This window comes from Petromyzon marinus, unplaced genomic scaffold (genome assembly GCF_048934315.1).
Source record: "Petromyzon marinus isolate PM22_M1 ecotype Great Lakes invasive population unplaced genomic scaffold, UKy_Petmar_22M1.pri1.0 PM_G_Scaffold_83, whole genome shotgun sequence".
Lineage (NCBI taxonomy): Eukaryota > Metazoa > Chordata > Hyperoartia > Petromyzontiformes > Petromyzontidae > Petromyzon > Petromyzon marinus.
The window spans coordinates 55493-77373 of NW_027423039.1; positions in this window are offsets into that span (position 1 = coordinate 55493).

A 21881-nucleotide genomic window follows, 5' to 3' on the forward strand; every position below is an offset into this window, starting at 1 on the left:
AACACAACCAGCACAATGTCCCCCATGCAATATGGCTGACTTGGAAGTCACCTATACAACACAACCAGCACAATGTCCCCCATGCAATATGGCTCACTTGGAAGTCACCTATACAACATGGCATCCAGCACAATGTCCCCCATGCAATATGGCTGACTTGGAAGTCACCTATACAACATGGCAACCAGCACAATGTCCCCCATGCAATATGGCTGACTTGGAAGTCACCTATACAACATGGCAACTAGCACAATGTCCCCCATGCAATATGGCTGACTTGGAAGTCACCTATACAAGAAACCAGCACAATGTCCCCCATGCAATGTGGCTGACTTGGAAGTCACCTATAGAACATGGCCACCAGCACAATGTCCCCCATGCAATATGGCTGACTTGGAAGTCACCTATACAACATGGCAACCAGCACAATGTCCCCCAAGCAATATGGATCACTTGGAAGTCACCTATAGAACATGGCAACCAGCACAATGTCCCCCAAGCAATATGGCTGACTTGGAAGTCACCTATACAACATGGCAACCAGCACAATGTCCCCCATGCAATATGGCTGACTTGGAAGTCACCTATAGAACATGGCCACCAGCACAATGTCCCCCATGCAACACGGCTGACTTGGAAGTCACCTATACAAGACAACCAGCACAATGTCCCCCATGCAATATGGCTGACTTGGAAGTCACCTATACAACACAACCAGCACAATGTCCCCCAAGCAATATGGCTCACTTGGAAGTCACCTATACAACATGGCAACCAGCACAATGTCCCCCATGCAATATGGCTGACTTGGAAGTCACCTATACAACATGGCAACCAGCACAATGTCCCCCATGCAATATGGCTGACTTGGAAGTCACCTATACAAGACAACCAGCACAATGTCCCCCATGCAATATGGCTGACTTGGAAGTCACCTATAGGACATGGCAACCAGCACAATGTCCCCCAAGCAATATGGCTGACTTGGAAGTCACCTATACAAGACAACCAGCACAATGTCCCAAATGCAATATGGCTGACTTGGAAGTCACCTATAGAACATGGCCACCAGCACAATGTCCCCCATGCAATATGGCTGATTGGAAGTCACCTATACAACATGGCAACCAGCACAATGTCCCCCATGCAATATGGCTGATTTGGAAGTCACCTATACAATACAACCAGCACAATGTCCCCCAAGCAATATGGCTGACTTGGAATTCACCTATACAAGACAACCAGCACAATGTCCCCCATGCAATATGGCTGACTTGGAAGTCACCTATACAATACAACCAGCTCAATGTCCCCCATGCAATATGGCTGATTTGGAAGTCACCTATACAACACAACCAGCACAATGTCCCCCATGCAATATGGATGACTTGGAAGTCACCTATACAAGACAACCAGCACAATGTCCCAAATGCAATATGGCTGACTTGGAAGTCACCTATAGAACATGGCCACCAGCACAATGTCCCCCATGCAATATGGCTGACTTGGAAGTCACCTATACAACATGGCAACCAGCAAAATGTCCCCCAAGCAATATGGCTGACTTGGAATCACCTATACAACATGGCCACCAGCACAATGTCCCTCAAGCAATATGGTTCACTTGGAAGTCACCTATACAATACAACCAGCACAATGTCCCCCATGCAATATGGCTGACTTGGAAGTCACCTATACAACATGGCAACCAGCACAATGTCCCCCATGCAATATGGCTGACTTGGACGTCACATATGCAATACAACCAGCACAATGTCCCCCATGCAATATGGCTGACTTGGAAGTCACCTATACAACACAACCAGCACAATGTCCCCCATGCAATATGGCTGACTTGGAAGTCACCTATACAACACAACCAGCACAATGTCCCCCATGCAATATGGCTGACTTGGAAGTCACCTATAGAACATGGCAACCAGCACAATGTCCCCCAAGCAATATGGCTGACTTGGAAATCACCTATACAACATGGCCAAAAGCACAATGTCCCCCAAGCAATATGGTTCACTTGGAAGTCACCTATACAATACAACCAGCACAATGTCCCCCATGCAATATGGCTGACTTGGAAGTCACCTATACAATACAACCAGCACAATGTCCCCCATGCAATATGGCTGACTTGGAAGTCACCTATACAACACAACCAGCACAATGTCCCCCATGCAATATGGCTGACTTGGAAGTCACCTATACAACATGGCAACACATGCAATATGGCTGACTTGGAAGTCACCTATACAATACAACCAGCACAATGTCCCAAATGCAATATGGCTGACTTGGAAGTCACCTATAGAACATGGCCACCAGCACAATGTCCCCCATGCAATATGGCTGACTTGGAAGTCACCTATACAACATGGCAACCAGCACAATGCCCCCCATGCAATATGGCTGACTTGGAAGTCACCTATACAATACAACCAGCACAATGTCCCCTAAGCAATATGGCTGACTTGGAAGTCACCTATACAAGACAACCAGCACAATGTCCCCCATGCAATATGGCTGACTTGGAAGTCACCTATACGACATGGCCACCAGCACAATGTCCCCCATGCAATATGGCTGACTTGGAAGTCACCTATACAATACAACCAGCACAATGTCCCCCATGCAATATGGCTGACTTGGAAGTCACCTATACAATACAACCAGCACAATGTCCCCCATGCAATATGGCTGATTTGGAAGTCACCTATACAACACAACCAGCACAATGTCCCCCATGCAATATGGCTGACTTGGAAGTCACCTATACAAGACAACCAGCACAATGTCCCCCATGCAATATGGCTGACTTGGAAGTCACCTATAGAACATGGCCACCAGCACAATGTCCCCCATGCAATATGGCAGACTTGGAAGTCACCTATACAACATGGCAACCAGCACAATGTCCCCCAAGCAATATGGCTGACTTGGAAGTCACCTATACAACATGGCAACCAGCACAATGTCCCCCAAGCAATATGGCTGACTTGGAAGTCACCTATAGAACATGGCAACCAGCACAATGTCCCCCAAGCAATATGGCTGACTTAAAAGTCACCTATACAAGACAACCAGCACAATTTCCCCCATGCAATATGGCTGAATTGTAAGTCACCTATACAACATGGCAACCAGCACAATGTCCCCCATGCAATATGGCTGACTTGGAAGTCACCTATACAACATGGCAACCAGCACTATGTCCCCCATGCAATATGGCTGACTTGGAAGTCACCTTTACAACATGGCAACCAGCACAATGTCCCCCATGCAATATGGCTGACTTGGAAGTCACCTATACAATACAACCAGCACAATGTCCCCCATGCAACACGGCTGACTTGGAAGTCACCTATACAAGACAACCAGCACAATGTCCCCCATGCAATATGGCTGACTTGGAAGTCACCTATACAAAACAACCAGCACAATGTCCCCCAAGCAATATGGCTCACTTGGAAGTCACCTATACAACATGGCAACCAGCACAATGTCCCCCATGCAATATGGCTGACTTGGAAGTCACCTATAGGACATGGCAACCAGCACAATGTCCCCCATGCAATATGGCTGACTTGGAAGTCACCTATAGAACATGGCCACCAGCACAATGTCCCCCAAGCAATATGGCTCACTTGGAAGTCACCTATACAATACAACCAGCACAATGTCCCCCATGCAATATGGCTGACTTGGAAGTCACCTATACAATACAACCAGCACAATGTCCCCATGCAATATGGCTGACTTGGAAGTCACCTATACAACACAACCAGCACAATGTCCCCCATGCAATATGGCTGACTTGGAAGTCACCTATACAACACAACCAGCACAATGTCCCCCAAGCAATATGGCTCACTTGGAAGTCACCCATAGAACGTGGCAACCGGCACAATGTCCCCCAAGCAATATGGCTGACTTGGAAGTCACCTATACAACATGGCAACCAGCACAATGTCCCCCATGCAATATGGCTGACTTGGAAGTCACCTATAGAACATGGCCACCAGCACAATGTCCCCCATGCAACACGGCTGACTTGGAAGTCACCTATACAAGACAACCAGCACAATGTCCCCCATGCAATATGGCTGACTTGGAAGTCACCTATACAACACAACCAGCACAATGTCCCCCAAGCAATATGGCTCACTTGGAAGTCACCTATACAACATGGCTACCAGCACAATGTCCCCCATGCAATATGGCTGACTTGGAAGTCACCTATACAACATGGCAACCAGCACAATGTCCCCAATGCAATATGGCTGACTTGGAAGTCACCTATACAAGACAACCAGCACAATGTCCCCCATGCAATATGGCTGACTTGGAAGTCACCTATAGGACATGACAACCAGCACAATGTCCCCCATGCAATATGGCTGACTTGGAAGTCACCTATAGGACATGGCAACCAGCACAATGTCCCCCAAGCAATATGGCTGACTTGGAAGTCACCTATACAAGACAACCAGCACAATGTCCCAAATGCAATATGGCTGACTTGGAAGTCACCTATAGAACATGGCCACCAGCACAATGTCCCCCATGCAATATGGCTGATTGGAAGTCACCTATACAACATGGCAACCAGCACAATGTCCCCCATGCAATATGGCTGATTTGGAAGTCACCTATACAATACAACCAGCACAATGTCCCCCAAGCAATATGGCTGACTTGGAAGTCACCTATACAAGACAACCAGCACAATGTCCCCCATGCAATATGGCTGACTTGGAAGTCACCTATACAATACAACCAGCTCAATGTCCCCCATGCAATATGGCTGATTTGGAAGTCACCTATACAACACAACCAGCACAATGTCCCCCATGCAATATGGATGACTTGGAAGTCACCTATACAAGACAACCAGCACAATGTCCCAAATGCAATATGGCTGACTTGGAAGTCACCTATAGAACATGGCCACCAGCACAATGTCCCCCATGCAATATGGCTGACTTGGAAGTCACCTATACAACATGGCAACCAGCAAAATGTCCCCCAAGCAATATGGCTGACTTGGAATCACCTATACAACATGGCCACCAGCACAATGTCCCTCAAGCAATATGGTTCACTTGGAAGTCACCTATACAATACAACCAGCACAATGTCCCCCATGCAATATGGCTGACTTGGAAGTCACCTATACAACATGGCAACCAGCACAATGTCCCCCATGCAATATGGCTGACTTGGACGTCACATATGCAATACAACCAGCACAATGTCCCCCATGCAATATGGCTGACTTGGAAGTCACCTATACAACACAACCAGCACAATGTCCCCCATGCAATATGGCTGACTTGGAAGTCACCTAAACAACACAACCAGCACAATGTCCCCCATGCAATATGGCTGACTTGGAAGTCACCTATAGAACATGGCAACCAGCACAATGTCCCCTAAGCAATATGGCTGACTTGGAAATCACCTATACAACATGGCCACCAGCACAATGTCCCCCAAGCAATATGGTTCACTTGGAAGTCACCTATACAATACAACCAGCACAATGTCCCCCATGCAATATGGCTGACTTGGAAGTCACCTATACAATACAACCAGCACAATGTCCCCCATGCAATATGGCTGACTTGGAAGTCACCTATACAACACAACCAGCACAATGTCCCCCATGCAATATGGCTGACTTGGAAGTCACCTATACAACATGGCAACACATGCAATATGGCTGACTTGGAAGTCACCTATACAATACAACCAGCACAATGTCCCAAATGCAATATGGCTGACTTGGAAGTCACCTATAGAACATGGCCACCAGCACAATGTCCCCCATGCAATATGGCTGACTTGGAAGTCACCTATACAACATGGCAACCAGCACAATGCCCCCCATGCAATATGGCTGACTTGGAAGTCACCTATACAATACAACCAGCACAATGTCCCCTAAGCAATATGGCTGACTTGGAAGTCACCTATACAAGACAACCAGCACAATGTCCCCCATGCAATATGGCTGACTTGGAAGTCACCTATACGACATGGCCACCAGCACAATGTCCCCCATGCAATATGGCTGACTTGGAAGTCACCTATACAATACAACCAGCACAATGTCCCCCATGCAATATGGCTGACTTGGAAGTCACCTATACAATACAACCAGCACAATGTCCCCCATGCAATATGGCTGATTTGGAAGTCACCTATACAACACAACCAGCACAATGTCCCCCATGCAATATGGCTGACTTGGAAGTCACCTATACAAGACAACCAGCACAATGTCCCCCATGCAATATGGCTGACTTGGAAGTCACCTATAGAACATGGCCACCAGCACAATGTCCCCCATGCAATATGGCAGACTTGGAAGTCACCTATACAACATGGCAACCAGCACAATGTCCCCCAAGCAATATGGCTGACTTGGAAGTCACCTATACAACATGGCAACCAGCACAATGTCCCCCAAGCAATATGGCTGACTTGGAAGTCACCTATAGAACATGGCAACCAGCACAATGTCCCCCAAGCAATATGGCTGACTTAAAAGTCACCTATACAAGACAACCAGCACAATTTCCCCCATGCAATATGGCTGAATTGTAAGTCACCTATACAACATGGCAACCAGCACAATGTCCCCCATGCAATATGGCTGACTTGGAAGTCACCTATACAACATGGCAACCAGCACTATGTCCCCCATGCAATATGGCTGACTTGGAAGTCACCTTTACAACATGGCAACCAGCACAATGTCCCCCATGCAATATGGCTGACTTGGAAGTCACCTATACAATACAACCAGCACAATGTCCCCCATGCAACACGGCTGACTTGGAAGTCACCTATACAAGACAACCAGCACAATGTCCCCCATGCAATATGGCTGACTTGGAAGTCACCTATACAAAACAACCAGCACAATGTCCCCCAAGCAATATGGCTCACTTGGAAGTCACCTATACAACATGGCAACCAGCACAATGTCCCCCATGCAATATGGCTGACTTGGAAGTCACCTATAGGACATGGCAACCAGCACAATGTCCCCCATGCAATATGGCTGACTTGGAAGTCACCTATAGAACATGGCCACCAGCACAATGTCCCCCAAGCAATATGGCTCACTTGGAAGTCACCTATACAATACAACCAGCACAATGTCCCCCATGCAATATGGCTGACTTGGAAGTCACCTATACAATACAACCAGCACAATGTCCCCATGCAATATGGCTGACTTGGAAGTCACCTATACAACATGGCAACCAGCACAATGTCCCCAATGCAATATGGCTGACTTGGAAGTCACCTATACAAGACAACCAGCACAATGTCCCCCATGCAATATGGCTGACTTGGAAGTCACCTATAGGACATGACAACCAGCACAATGTCCCCCATGCAATATGGCTGACTTGGAAGTCACCTATAGGACATGGCAACCAGCACAATGTCCCCCAAGCAATATGGCTGACTTGGAAGTCACCTATACAAGACAACCAGCACAATGTCCCAAATGCAATATGGCTGACTTGGAAGTCACCTATAGAACATGGCCACCAGCACAATGCCCCCCATGCAATATGGCTGATTGGAAGTCACCTATACAACATGGCAACCAGCACAATGTCCCCCATGCAATATGGCTGATTTGGAAGTCACCTATACAATACAACCAGCACAATGTCCCCCAAGCAATATGGCTGACTTGGAAGTCACCTATACAAGACAACCAGCACAATGTCCCCCATGCAATATGGCTGACTTGGAAGTCACCTATACAATACAACCAGCTCAATGTCCCCCATGCAATATGGCTGATTTGGAAGTCACCTATACAACACAACCAGCACAATGTCCCCCATGCAATATGGATGACTTGGAAGTCACCTATACAAGACAACCAGCACAATGTCCCAAATGCAATATGGCTGACTTGGAAGTCACCTATAGAACATGGCCACCAGCACAATGTCCCCCATGCAATATGGCTGACTTGGAAGTCACCTATACAACATGGCAACCAGCAAAATGTCCCCCAAGCAATATGGCTGACTTGGAATCACCTATACAACATGGCCACCAGCACAATGTCCCTCAAGCAATATGGTTCACTTGGAAGTCACCTATACAATACAACCAGCACAATGTCCCCCATGCAATATGGCTGACTTGGAAGTCACCTATACAACATGGCAACCAGCACAATGTCCCCCATGCAATATGGCTGACTTGGACGTCACATATGCAATACAACCAGCACAATGTCCCCCATGCAATATGGCTGACTTGGAAGTCACCTATACAACACAACCAGCACAATGTCCCCCATGCAATATGGCTGACTTGGAAGTCACCTATACAACACAACCAGCACAATGTCCCCCATGCAATATGGCTGACTTGGAAGTCACCTATAGAACATGGCAACCAGCACAATGTCCCCCAAGCAATATGGCTGACTTGGAAATCACCTATACAACATGGCCACCAGCACAATGTCCCCCAAGCAATATGGTTCACTTGGAAGTCACCTATACAATACAACCAGCACAATGTCCCCCATGCAATATGGCTGACTTGGAAGTCACCTATACAATACAACCAGCACAATGTCCCCCATGCAATATGGCTGACTTGGAAGTCACCTATACAACACAACCAGCACAATGTCCCCCATGCAATATGGCTGACTTGGAAGTCACCTATACAACATGGCAACACATGCAATATGGCTGACTTGGAAGTCACCTATACAATACAACCAGCACAATGTCCCAAATGCAATATGGCTGACTTGGAAGTCACCTATAGAACATGGCCACCAGCACAATGTCCCCCATGCAATATGGCTGACTTGGAAGTCACCTATACAACATGGCAACCAGCACAATGCCCCCCATGCAATATGGCTGACTTGGAAGTCACCTATACAATACAACCAGCACAATGTCCCCTAAGCAATATGGCTGACTTGGAAGTCACCTATACAAGACAACCAGCACAATGTCCCCCATGCAATATGGCTGACTTGGAAGTCACCTATACGACATGGCCACCAGCACAATGTCCCCCATGCAATATGGCTGACTTGGAAGTCACCTATACAATACAACCAGCACAATGTCCCCCATGCAATATGGCTGACTTGGAAGTCACCTATACAATACAACCAGCACAATGTCCCCCATGCAATATGGCTGATTTGGAAGTCACCTATACAACACAACCAGCACAATGTCCCCCATGCAATATGGCTGACTTGGAAGTCACCTATACAAGACAACCAGCACAATGTCCCCCATGCAATATGGCTGACTTGGAAGTCACCTATAGAACATGGCCACCAGCACAATGTCCCCCATGCAATATGGCAGACTTGGAAGTCACCTATACAACATGGCAACCAGCACAATGTCCCCCAAGCAATATGGCTGACTTGGAAGTCACCTATACAACATGGCAACCAGCACAATGTCCCCCAAGCAATATGGCTGACTTGGAAGTCACCTATAGAACATGGCAACCAGCACAATGTCCCCCAAGCAATATGGCTGACTTAAAAGTCACCTATACAAGACAACCAGCACAATTTCCCCCATGCAATATGGCTGAATTGTAAGTCACCTATACAACATGGCAACCAGCACAATGTCCCCCATGCAATATGGCTGACTTGGAAGTCACCTATACAACATGGCAACCAGCACTATGTCCCCCATGCAATATGGCTGACTTGGAAGTCACCTTTACAACATGGCAACCAGCACAATGTCCCCCATGCAATATGGCTGACTTGGAAGTCACCTATACAATACAACCAGCACAATGTCCCCCATGCAACACGGCTGACTTGGAAGTCACCTATACAAGACAACCAGCACAATGTCCCCCATGCAATATGGCTGACTTGGAAGTCACCTATACAAAACAACCAGCACAATGTCCCCCAAGCAATATGGCTCACTTGGAAGTCACCTATACAACATGGCAACCAGCACAATGTCCCCCATGCAATATGGCTGACTTGGAAGTCACCTATAGGACATGGCAACCAGCACAATGTCCCCCATGCAATATGGCTGACTTGGAAGTCACCTATAGAACATGGCCACCAGCACAATGTCCCCCAAGCAATATGGCTCACTTGGAAGTCACCTATACAATACAACCAGCACAATGTCCCCCATGCAATATGGCTGACTTGGAAGTCACCTATACAATACAACCAGCACAATGTCCCCATGCAATATGGCTGACTTGGAAGTCACCTATACAACACAACCAGCACAATGTCCCCCATGCAATATGGCTGACTTGGAAGTCACCTATACAACACAACCAGCACAATGTCCCCCAAGCAATATGGCTCACTTGGAAGTCACCCATAGAACGTGGCAACCGGCACAATGTCCCCCAAGCAATATGGCTGACTTGGAAGTCACCTATACAACATGGCAACCAGCACAATGTCCCCCATGCAATATGGCTGACTTGGAAGTCACCTATAGAACATGGCCACCAGCACAATGTCCCCCATGCAACACGGCTGACTTGGAAGTCACCTATACAAGACAACCAGCACAATGTCCCCCATGCAATATGGCTGACTTGGAAGTCACCTATACAACACAACCAGCACAATGTCCCCCAAGCAATATGGCTCACTTGGAAGTCACCTATACAACATGGCAACCAGCACAATGTCCCCCATGCAATATGGCTGACTTGGAAGTCACCTATACAACATGGCAACCAGCACAATGTCCCCAATGCAATATGGCTGACTTGGAAGTCACCTATACAAGACAACCAGCACAATGTCCCCCATGCAATATGGCTGACTTGGAAGTCACCTATAGGACATGACAACCAGCACAATGTCCCCCAAGCAATATGGCTGACTTGGAAGTCACCTATACAAGACAACCAGCACAATGTCCCAAATGCAATATGGCTGACTTGGAAGTCAGCTATAGAACATGGCCACCAGCACAATGTCCCCTATGCAATATGGCTGACTTGGAAGTCACCAATACAACATGGCAACCAGCACAATGTCCCCCATGCAATATGGCTGACTTGGAAGTCACCTATACAATACAACCAGCACAATGTCCCCCAAGCAATATTGCTGACTTGGAAGTCACCTATACAAGACAACCAGCACAATGTCCCCCATGCAATATGGCTGACTTGGAAGTCACCTATAGGACATGGCCACCAGCACAATGTCCCCCATGCAATATGGCTGACTTGGAAGTCACCTATACAATACAACCAGCACAATGTCCCCCATGCAATATGGCTGACTTGGAAGTCACCTATACAATACAACCAGCACAATGTCCCCCATGCAATATGGCTGATTTGGAAGTCACCTATACAACACAACCAGCACAATGTCCCCCATGCAATATGGCTGACTTGGAAGTCACCTATAGAACATGGCAACCAGCTTAATGTCCCCCAAGCAATATGGCTGACTTGGAAGTCACCTATACAACATGGCCACCAGCACAATGTCCCCCAAGCAATATGGCTCACTTGGAAGTCACCTATACAAGAAACCAGCACAATGTCCCCCATGCAATGTGGCTGACTTGGAAGTCACCTATAGAACATGGCCACCAGCACAATGTCCCCCATGCGATATGGCTGACTTGGAAGTCACCTATACAACATGGCAACCAGCACAATGTCCCCCAAGCAATATGGCTCACTTGGAAGTCACCCATAGAACGTGGCAACCGGCACAATGTTTCCCAAGCAATATGGCTGACTTGGAAGTCACCTATACAACATGGCAACCAGCACAATGTCCCCCATGCAATATGGCTGACTTGGAAGTCACCTATAGAACATGGCCACCAGCACAATGTCCCCCATGCAACACGGCTGACTTGGAAGTCACCTATACAAGACAACCAGCACAATGTCCCCCATGCAATATGGCTGACTTGGAAGTCACCTATACAACACAACCAGCACAATGTCCCCCAAGCAATATGGCTCACTTGGAAGTCACCTATACAACATGGCAACCAGCACAATGTCCCCCATGCAATATGGCTGACTTGGAAGTCACCTATACAACATGGCAACCAGCACAATGTCCCCCATGCAATATGGCTGACTTGGAAGTCACCTATACAAGACAACCAGCACAATGTCCCCCATGCAATATGGCTGACTTGGAAGTCACCTATAGGACATGGCAACCAGCACAATGTCCCCCAAGCAATATGGCTGACTTGGAAGTCACCTATACAAGACAACCAGCACAATGTCCCAAATGCAATATGGCTGACTTGGAAGTCAGCTATAGAACATGGCCACCAGCACAATGTCCCCCATGCAATATGGCTGACTTGGAAGTCACCTATACAACATGGCAACCAGCACAATGTCCCCCATGCAAAATGGCTGACTTGGAAGTCACCTATACAATACAACCAGCACAATGTCCCCCAAGCAATATGGCTGACTTGGAAGTCACCTATACAAGACAACCAGCACAATGTCCCCCATGCAATATGGCTGACTTGGAAGTCACCTATAGGACATGGCCACCAGCACAATGTCCCCCATGCAATATGGCTGACTTGGAAGTCACCTATACAATACAACCAGCACAATGTCCCCCATGCAATATGGCTGACTTGGAAGTCACCTATACAATACAACCAGCACAATGTCCCCCATGCAATATGGCTGATTTGGAAGTCACCTATACAACACAACCAGCACAATGTCCCCCATGCAATATGGCTGACTTGGAAGTCACCTATAGAACATGGCAACCAGCTTAATGTCCCCCAAGCAATATGGCTGACTTGGAAGTCACCTATACAACATGGCCACCAGCACAATGTCCCCCAAGCAATATGGCTCACTTGGAAGTCACCTATACAAGAAACCAGCACAATGTCCCCCATGCAATGTGGCTGACTTGGAAGTCACCTATAGAACATGGCCACCAGCACAATGTCCCCCATGCGATATGGCTGACTTGGAAGTCACCTATACAACATGGCAACCAGCACAATGTCCCCCAAGCAATATGGCTCACTTGGAAGTCACCCATAGAACGTGGCAACCGGCACAATGTTTCCCAAGCAATATGGCTGACTTGGAAGTCACCTATACAACATGGCAACCAGCACAATGTCCCCCATGCAATATGGCTGACTTGGAAGTCACCTATAGAACATGGCCACCAGCACAATGTCCCCCATGCAACACGGCTGACTTGGAAGTCACCTATACAAGACAACCAGCACAATGTCCCCCATGCAATATGGCTGACTTGGAAGTCACCTATACAACACAACCAGCACAATGTCCCCCAAGCAATATGGCTCACTTGGAAGTCACCTATACAACATGGCAACCAGCACAATGTCCCCCATGCAATATGGCTGACTTGGAAGTCACCTATACAACATGGCAACCAGCACAATGTCCCCCATGCAATATGGCTGACTTGGAAGTCACCTATACAAGACAACCAGCACAATGTCCCCCATGCAATATGGCTGACTTGGAAGTCACCTATAGGACATGGCAACCAGCACAATGTCCCCCAAGCAATATGGCTGACTTGGAAGTCACCTATACAAGACAACCAGCACAATGTCCCAAATGCAATATGGCTGACTTGGAAGTCAGCTATAGAACATGGCCACCAGCACAATGTCCCCCATGCAATATGGCTGACTTGGAAGTCACCTATACAACATGGCAACCAGCACAATGTCCCCCATGCAAAATGGCTGACTTGGAAGTCACCTATACAATACAACCAGCACAATGTCCCCCAAGCAATATGGCTGACTTGGAAGTCACCTATACAAGACAACCAGCACAATGTCCCCCATGCAATATGGCTGACTTGGAAGTCACCTATAGGACATGGCCACCAGCACAATGTCCCCCATGCAATATGGCTGACTTGGAAGTCACCTATACAATACAACCAGCACAATGTCCCCCATGCAATATGGCTGACTTGGAAGTCACCTATACAATACAACCAGCACAATGTCCCCCATGCAATATGGCTGATTTGGAAGTCACCTATACAACACAACCAGCACAATGTCCCCCATGCAATATGGCTGACTTGGAAGTCACCTATAGAACATGGCAACCAGCACAATGTCCCCCAAGCAATATGGCTGACTTGGAAGTCACCTATACAACATGGCCACCAGCACAATGTCCCCCAAGCAATATGGCTCACTTCGAAGTCACATATACAATACAACCAGCACAATGTCCCCCATGCAATATGGCTGACTTGGAAGTCACCTATACAATACAACCAGAACAATGTCCCCCATGAAATATGGCTGACTTGGAAGTCACCTATACAACACAACCAGCACAATGTCCCCCATGCAATATGGCTGACTTGGAAGTCACCTATACAACATGGCAACCAGCACAATGTCCCCCATGCAATATGGCTGACTTGGAAGTCACCTATACAACATGGCAACCAGCACAATGTCCCCCATGCAATATGGCTGACTTGGAAGTCACCTATACAAGACAACCAGCACAATGTCCCCATGCAATATGGCTGACTTGGAAGTCACCTATAGAACATGGCCACCAGCACAATGTCCCCCATGCAATATGGCTGACTTGAAAGTCACCTATACAACATGGCAACCAGCACAATGTCCCCCAAGCAATATGGCTCACTTGGAAGTCACCTATACAACATGGCAACCAGCACAATGTCCCCCATGCAATATGGCTGACTTGGAAGTCACCTATAGAACATGGCAACCAGCACAATGTCCCCCATGCAACACGGCTGACTTGGAAGTCACCTATACAAGACAACCAGCACAATGTCCCCCATGCAATATGGCTGACTTGGAAGTCACCTATACAACACAACCAGCACAATGTCCCCCAAGCAAAATGGCTCACTTGGAAGTCACCTATACAACATGGCAACCAGCACAATGTCCCCCATGCAATATGGCTGACTTGGAAGTCACCTATACAACATGGCAACCAGCACAATGTCCCCCATGCAATATGGCTGACTTGGAAGTCACCTATACAACATGGCAACCAGCACAATGTCCCCCATGCAATATGGCTGATTTGGAAGTCACCTATACAATACAACCAGCACAATGTCCCCCAGGCAATATGGCTGACTTGGAAGTCACCTATACAACATGGCAACCAGCACAATGTCCCCCAAGCAATATGGCTGACTTGAAAGTCACCTATACAACATGGCAACCAGCACAATGTCCCCCATGCAATATGGCTGACTTGGAAGTCACCTATAAAACATGGCAACCAGCACAATGTCCCCCATGCAATATGGCTCACTTGGAAGTCACCTATACAACATAGCAACCAGCACAATGTCCCCCATGCAATATGGCTGACTTGGAAGTCACCTATACAACATGGCCACCAGCACAATGTCCCCCATGCAATATGGCTGACTTGGAAGTCACCTATACAAGACAACCAGCACAATGTCCCCCATGCAATATGGCTGACTTGGAAGTCACCTATACAATACAACCAGCACAATGTCCCCCAGGCAATATGGCTGACTTGGAAGTCACCTATACAACATGGCAACCAGCACAATGTCCCCCAAGCAATATGGCTGACTTGGAAGTCACCTATACAACATGGCAACCAGCACAATGTCCCCCATGCAATATGGCTGACTTGGAAGTCACCTATAAAACATGGCAACCAGCACAATGTCCCCCATGCAATATGGCTCACTTGGAAGTCACCTATACAACATGGCAACCAGCACAATGTCCCCTATGCAATATGGCTGACTTGGAAGTCACCTATACAACATGGCCACCAGCACAATGTCCCCCATGCAATATGGCTGACTTGGAAGTCACCTATACAAGACAACCAGCACAATGTCCCCCATGCAATATGGCTGACTTGGAAGTCACCTATAGGACATGGCAACCAGCACAATGTCCCCCATGCAATATGGCTGACTTGGAAGTCACCTATACAAGACAACCAGCACAATGTCCCCCATGCAATATGGCTGACTTGGAAGTCACCTATAGGACATGGCAACCAGCACAATGTCCCCCAAGCAATATGGCTGACTTGGAAGTCACCTATACAAGACAACCAGCACAATGTCCCAAATGCAATATGGCTGACTTGGAAGTCACCTATAGAACATGGCCACCAGCACAATGTCCCCCATGCAATATGGCTGACTTGGAAGTCACCTATACAACATGGCAACCAGCACAATGTCCCCCAAGCAATATGGCTGACTTGGAAGTCACCTATAGAACATGGCCACCAGCACAATGTCCCCCAAGCAATATGGCTGACTTGGAAGTCACCTACCGAACATGGCAACCAGCACAATGTCCCCCAAGCAATATGGCTGACTTGGAAGTCACCTATACAAGACAACCAGCAAAATGTCCCCCATGCAACACGGCTGATTCGGAAGTCACCTATACAAGACAACCAGCACAATGTCCCCCATGCAATATGGCTGACTTGGAAGTCACCTATACAACACAACCAGCACAATGTCCCCCAAGCAATATGGCTCACTTGAAAGTCACCTATACAACATGGCAACCAGCACAATGTCCCCCATGCAATATGGCTGACTTGGAAGTCACCTATACAATACAACCAGCACAATGTCCCCCAAGCAATATGGCTGACTTGGAAGTCACCTATAGAACATGGCCACCAGCACAATGTCCCCCATGCAATATGGCTGACTTGGAAGTCACCTATACAAGACAACCAGCACAATGTCCCCCATGAAATATGGCTGACTTGGAAGTCACCTATAGAACATGGCCACCAGCACAATGTCCCCCATGCAATATGGCCAACTTGGAAGTCACCTATAGAACATGGCAACCAGCACAATGTCCCCCAAGCAATATGGCTGACTTGGAAGTCACCTATACAAGACAACCAGCACAATTTCCCCCATGCAATATGGCTGACTTGGAAGTCACCTATAGGACATGGCAACCAGCACAATGTCCCCCATGCAATATGGCTGACTTGGAAGTCACCTATACAATACAACCAGCACAATGTCCCCCATGCAATATGGCTGACTTGGAAGTCACCTATACAACATGGCAACCAGCACAATGTCCCCCATGCAATATGGCTGACTTGGAAGTCACCTATAGAACATGGCCACCAGCACAATGTCCCCCATGCAATATGGCTGACTTGGAAGTCACCTATACAACATGGCAACCAGCACAATGTCCCCCAAGCAACATGGCTGACTTGGAAGTCACCTATAGAACATGGCCACCAGCACAATGTCCCCCATGCAATATGGCTGACTTGGAAGTCACCTATAGAACATGGCAACCAGCACAATGTCCCCCAAGCAATATGGCTGACTTGGAAGTCACCTATACAAGACAACCAGCACAATGTCCCCCATGCAATATGGCTGACTTGGAAGTCACCTATAGGACATGGCAACCAGCACAATGTCCCCCATGCAATATGGCTGACTTGGAAATCACCTATAGAACATGGCCACCAGCACAATGTCGCCCAAGCAATATGGCTGACTTGGAAGTCACCTATACAACATGGCAACCAGCACAATGTCCCCCATGCAATATGGCTGACTTGGAAGTCACCTATACAATACAACCAGCACAATGTCCCCCAAGCAATATGGCTGACTTGGAAGTCACCTATACAAGACAACCAGCACAATGTCCCCCATGCAATATGGCTGACTTGGAAGTCACCTATACAATACAACCAGCACAATGTCCCCCATGCAATATGGCTGATTTGGAAGTCACCTATACAACACAACCAGCACAATGTCCCCCATGCAATATGGCTGACTTGGAAGTCACCTATACAAGACAACCAGCACAATGTCCCAAATGCAATATGGCTAGCTTGGAAGTCACCTATAGAACATGGCCACCAGCACAATTTCCCCCATGCAATATGGCTGACTTGGAAGTCACCTATACAACATGGCAACCAGCACAATTTCCCCCGAGCAATATGGCTGACTTGGAAGTCACCTATACAATACAACCAGCACAATGTCCCGCAAGCAATATGGCTGACTTGGAAGTCACCTATACAAGACAACCAGCACAATGTCCCCCATGCAATATGGCTGATTTGGAAGTCACCTATAGGACATGGCCACCAGCACAATGTCCCCCATGCAATATGGCTGACTTGGAAGTCACCTATACAATACAACCAGCACAATGTCCCCCATGCAATATGGCTGACTTGGAAGTCACCTATACAATACAACCAGCACAATGTCCCCCAAGCAATATGGCTGACTTGGAAGTCACCTATAGAACATGGCCACCAGCACAATGTCCCCCAAGCAATATGGCTGACTTGGAAGTCACCTATAGAACATGGCAACCAGCACAATGTCCCCCAAGCAATATGGCTGACTTGGAAGTCACCTATACAAGACAACCAGCACAATGTCCCCCATGCAATATGGCTGACTTGGAAGTCACCTATAGGACATGGCAACCAGCACAATGTCCCCCATGCAATATGGCTGACTTGGAAGTCACCTATAGAACATGGCCACCAGCACAATGTCCCCCAAGCAATATGGCTCACTTGGAAGTCACCTATACAATACAACCAGCACAATTACCGTTATCTGATCTCTTCTAGAAATCAGTATTTGGATATAAGAAAAAAAGCTGCTTTTAGCTCTGCACCACTTATTCCACATTTTTTTCATTAAAATTGTTTTTGATAATGTTAATATTTTCATTTATGACATTTTGCAGTGTTACACTTTTTTTCGGTAAAGTCTCGTCGAAAGAAATTACTACACGACTTTACCCGAAAGAACCAAAGAGTCATTCCTGCAGTCACGAAAGCTTTGAATCTATTTTGCAGTGTATTTAAAAGTTGAATAAACATGAATGTACCTGGAAATATGTCCAGTTTAAGTTGTCATGTTCTTTACTCTGGGAATGTTACAGATATGTGGATATGTCAAATTTCAATTGACACCCAACAACATTTTAACAAGTTGTATTTTGGAGCCTTGCCACTTTTAAAGGCATGTTTACCATGTGTTGATAAACAGTTCACTGGAGAATTGTAATGTGTTCACTGTTCATCATTTACAGCGTTTTGTCAACCCACTGCTTAAACGAAGGCCTCACCACACCATGTCGGTCATTCTTCACCCACTGATGTTAACTGTGGCTGGGAATTTAACTGGTTGTTTCGTCAGTTTCCTAGTGCCACCACTCTATTCAATTACATCCTGTTTAATGTGTATAATTATAAGTGGCATTCTTACTCTTTGGTTCTATTCGGTAAAGTCACGTAGGTAGAAAAATTAAAACAACAAAAATCACGACGTTTCGGCCACAACACAAGCAGCCTTCATCAGGTGAAGGGACCAACCTGTCCAGGGGGCAGCGTTGGAGTGAAGAAAGCCAAGCGCTGGTCGCCTCCCTTTAAGCTGTGAGGGGGCAAACAGCAAACGCTCTGACAAAGGAAATTAGCATGAAACGCACCACTGACAAAGCTTGGAATTAGCACAAGATGATAATACACCACCCTGGGAGTTTGGAATACCACTATGCATGTTGTTGTTGCGTTGCATGTTGTTGTTGCGTTGCAACAACAACATGCATAAATACAAACTGACAATTTCATCCTTGCAGTCACGAAAGCTTCAAATCTAGAAGTCGCATTCTATTTTTGGTGGTCATACGTTCAGTATTTTCTGCTGAACTGAGTGTTGGATTTATTCATTTTAAATGTACTTTTTGCTTGGTTACATTTTGCTCAGGTAACAGCTCGCATTTACGGTAATTGGTGCCATAAATCAATGTCTTGTCTGGCATTAGACACGTCTGTACGAACAGTGTTTTCATTAGCCTCCATTTATCAGTTAGGGAAACAACTAAGCTCGAAGGGGCAGTACGTGTCGTTCTGGTCACTCAACACGACGTGTACTGTTCACGGACCACTGAGAAAACGCGTTGCAACAACAACATGCATAAATACAAACTGACAATTTCAGCCAGTGCAGCAGCTTTATATAGCATGACCACATCGATTCAAGTTTCACAAACCTCTTATTCGTATGTGCAGACGTGTAGCAACTACAATAATGTTTATTTGAGGTGGTAGAGCCGGATGACTGCGTCAGCTGTAGCAGATTGTATCACTGTAATGCCTCCATTATGTTTGTGAATCGGGCATTGAATTGTTATATGTTCCATGGTTCTGGGTGAGCCCAGTCGCACACTGGAGAGTTTTTTCTGTTTTCCTTTTTTGTGCATCGACCGGATGTTGTTTAGGGTAGCCCGTAAGCTTTACGGAAGATCGAAGCCAGGTACCTTTTACATCGGGTCTTTCATGAGGTGTTTGTGTCTTGTGGACTTCATTCGGATTTCCAAGAATCACGTTTGAATGTTGACTTAAAGCTTTCGTGACTGCAGGAATTCACATTCTTGGGTCTTTCGGTAAAGTCACGTAGATAGGTTCAAAGAAAATAACAAAAAAACTACGACGTTTCGATCACAGCACAAGCAATCGTCATCAGGAGAGCAATCTTATTATCCCTGAGATCAGGGCTAGGCCAGCCCTGAACAAGATCCGTTTACCATTGGGAGAAGTGACAACAGCAGATGTCAGTGTGAAGGCGATCGGTATTACCTTAGTGTCGCGGCATCTCTTCAGAAATGTGAGTGACTTGATCGAGTCGACGGATCTTGTTCAGGGCTGGCCTAGCCCTGATCTCAGAGATAATAAGATTGCTCTCCTGATGACGATTGCTTGTGTTGTGATCGAAACGTTGCAGTTTTTTTTGTTATTTTTGTTATTTTCTTTGAACCTATCTACGTGACCTTACCGAAAGACCCAAGAATATCACGTTTGAAGTTACATTGTTGAAGGTTAAGCGCGTGGGTCCAAAAAGGCTTGCGCGACTCGAGTGCTGGCGAGGGACTGTATTGAGATCCGAATGGATGGGGAGACGTTCGTTTTTCCACGATTTGCTGTGCTTCCCGGACAGTTGCAGTATTGAGGCAAATGGATGGGGAAGTGATGCGTGGCAACTCGAGAAGCCAGGATTTTGGATCCTGCTTTAAGGTTCCAGTGCCACCGCATTGCATCGTTCAATTGGACATCAACAAGCCGGGTGTGTGCCGAGCTATTTATGGTCCATGCCGTTGCACAGAATACACAAGCACCATGGCTTATACCATAGCACCGGTGATAAATAAGAATTATCAAACAAGAACATGGAACAAAAGCTGAAAAGTATTTAGGAAAAAAGCGTGGAGCGGTGCATGCTGAGAGTTACTCTGGGATGGAAAGAGGAATGCAGATGTACTGACGTCGCAGACGTCGCTGTGTAATGCCGGCACTAGAGGGGCACGGTGTGCGATGTACTCACATCGTGGACACCACTTGTATGCGGGTGTCGTGCTGGCCCTAGAGGGGCTCTGTGAGCGCTGAGTCATAGCGCTGAGTGACACCACGCTCAGGTGTGCATTGCCGACCCCTACAGGATGGGGTGTGAGAGTGTCAGCCATGGAATCGGGTTACTTTAGGCCATGGCACTCGGATTGACCCCGGAGAACACGTGACTGGTAAAGTCTACACAGGGTCCCCAAGTGGGGGGGCTAGGGGTGGTCACGTGTCGGGGCGAGATCCTGCTCGTGGATTCTAGAAGGTGGTCGTGGCCAAGGGTGGGGCCAGCCACGGCCACGGAGGATATAAGCTGGGTTCCCCAGAGTTGCTGTTGTCATCCTGAAGATCTACATTCGACGTCCGTGAAGAGTCACCAA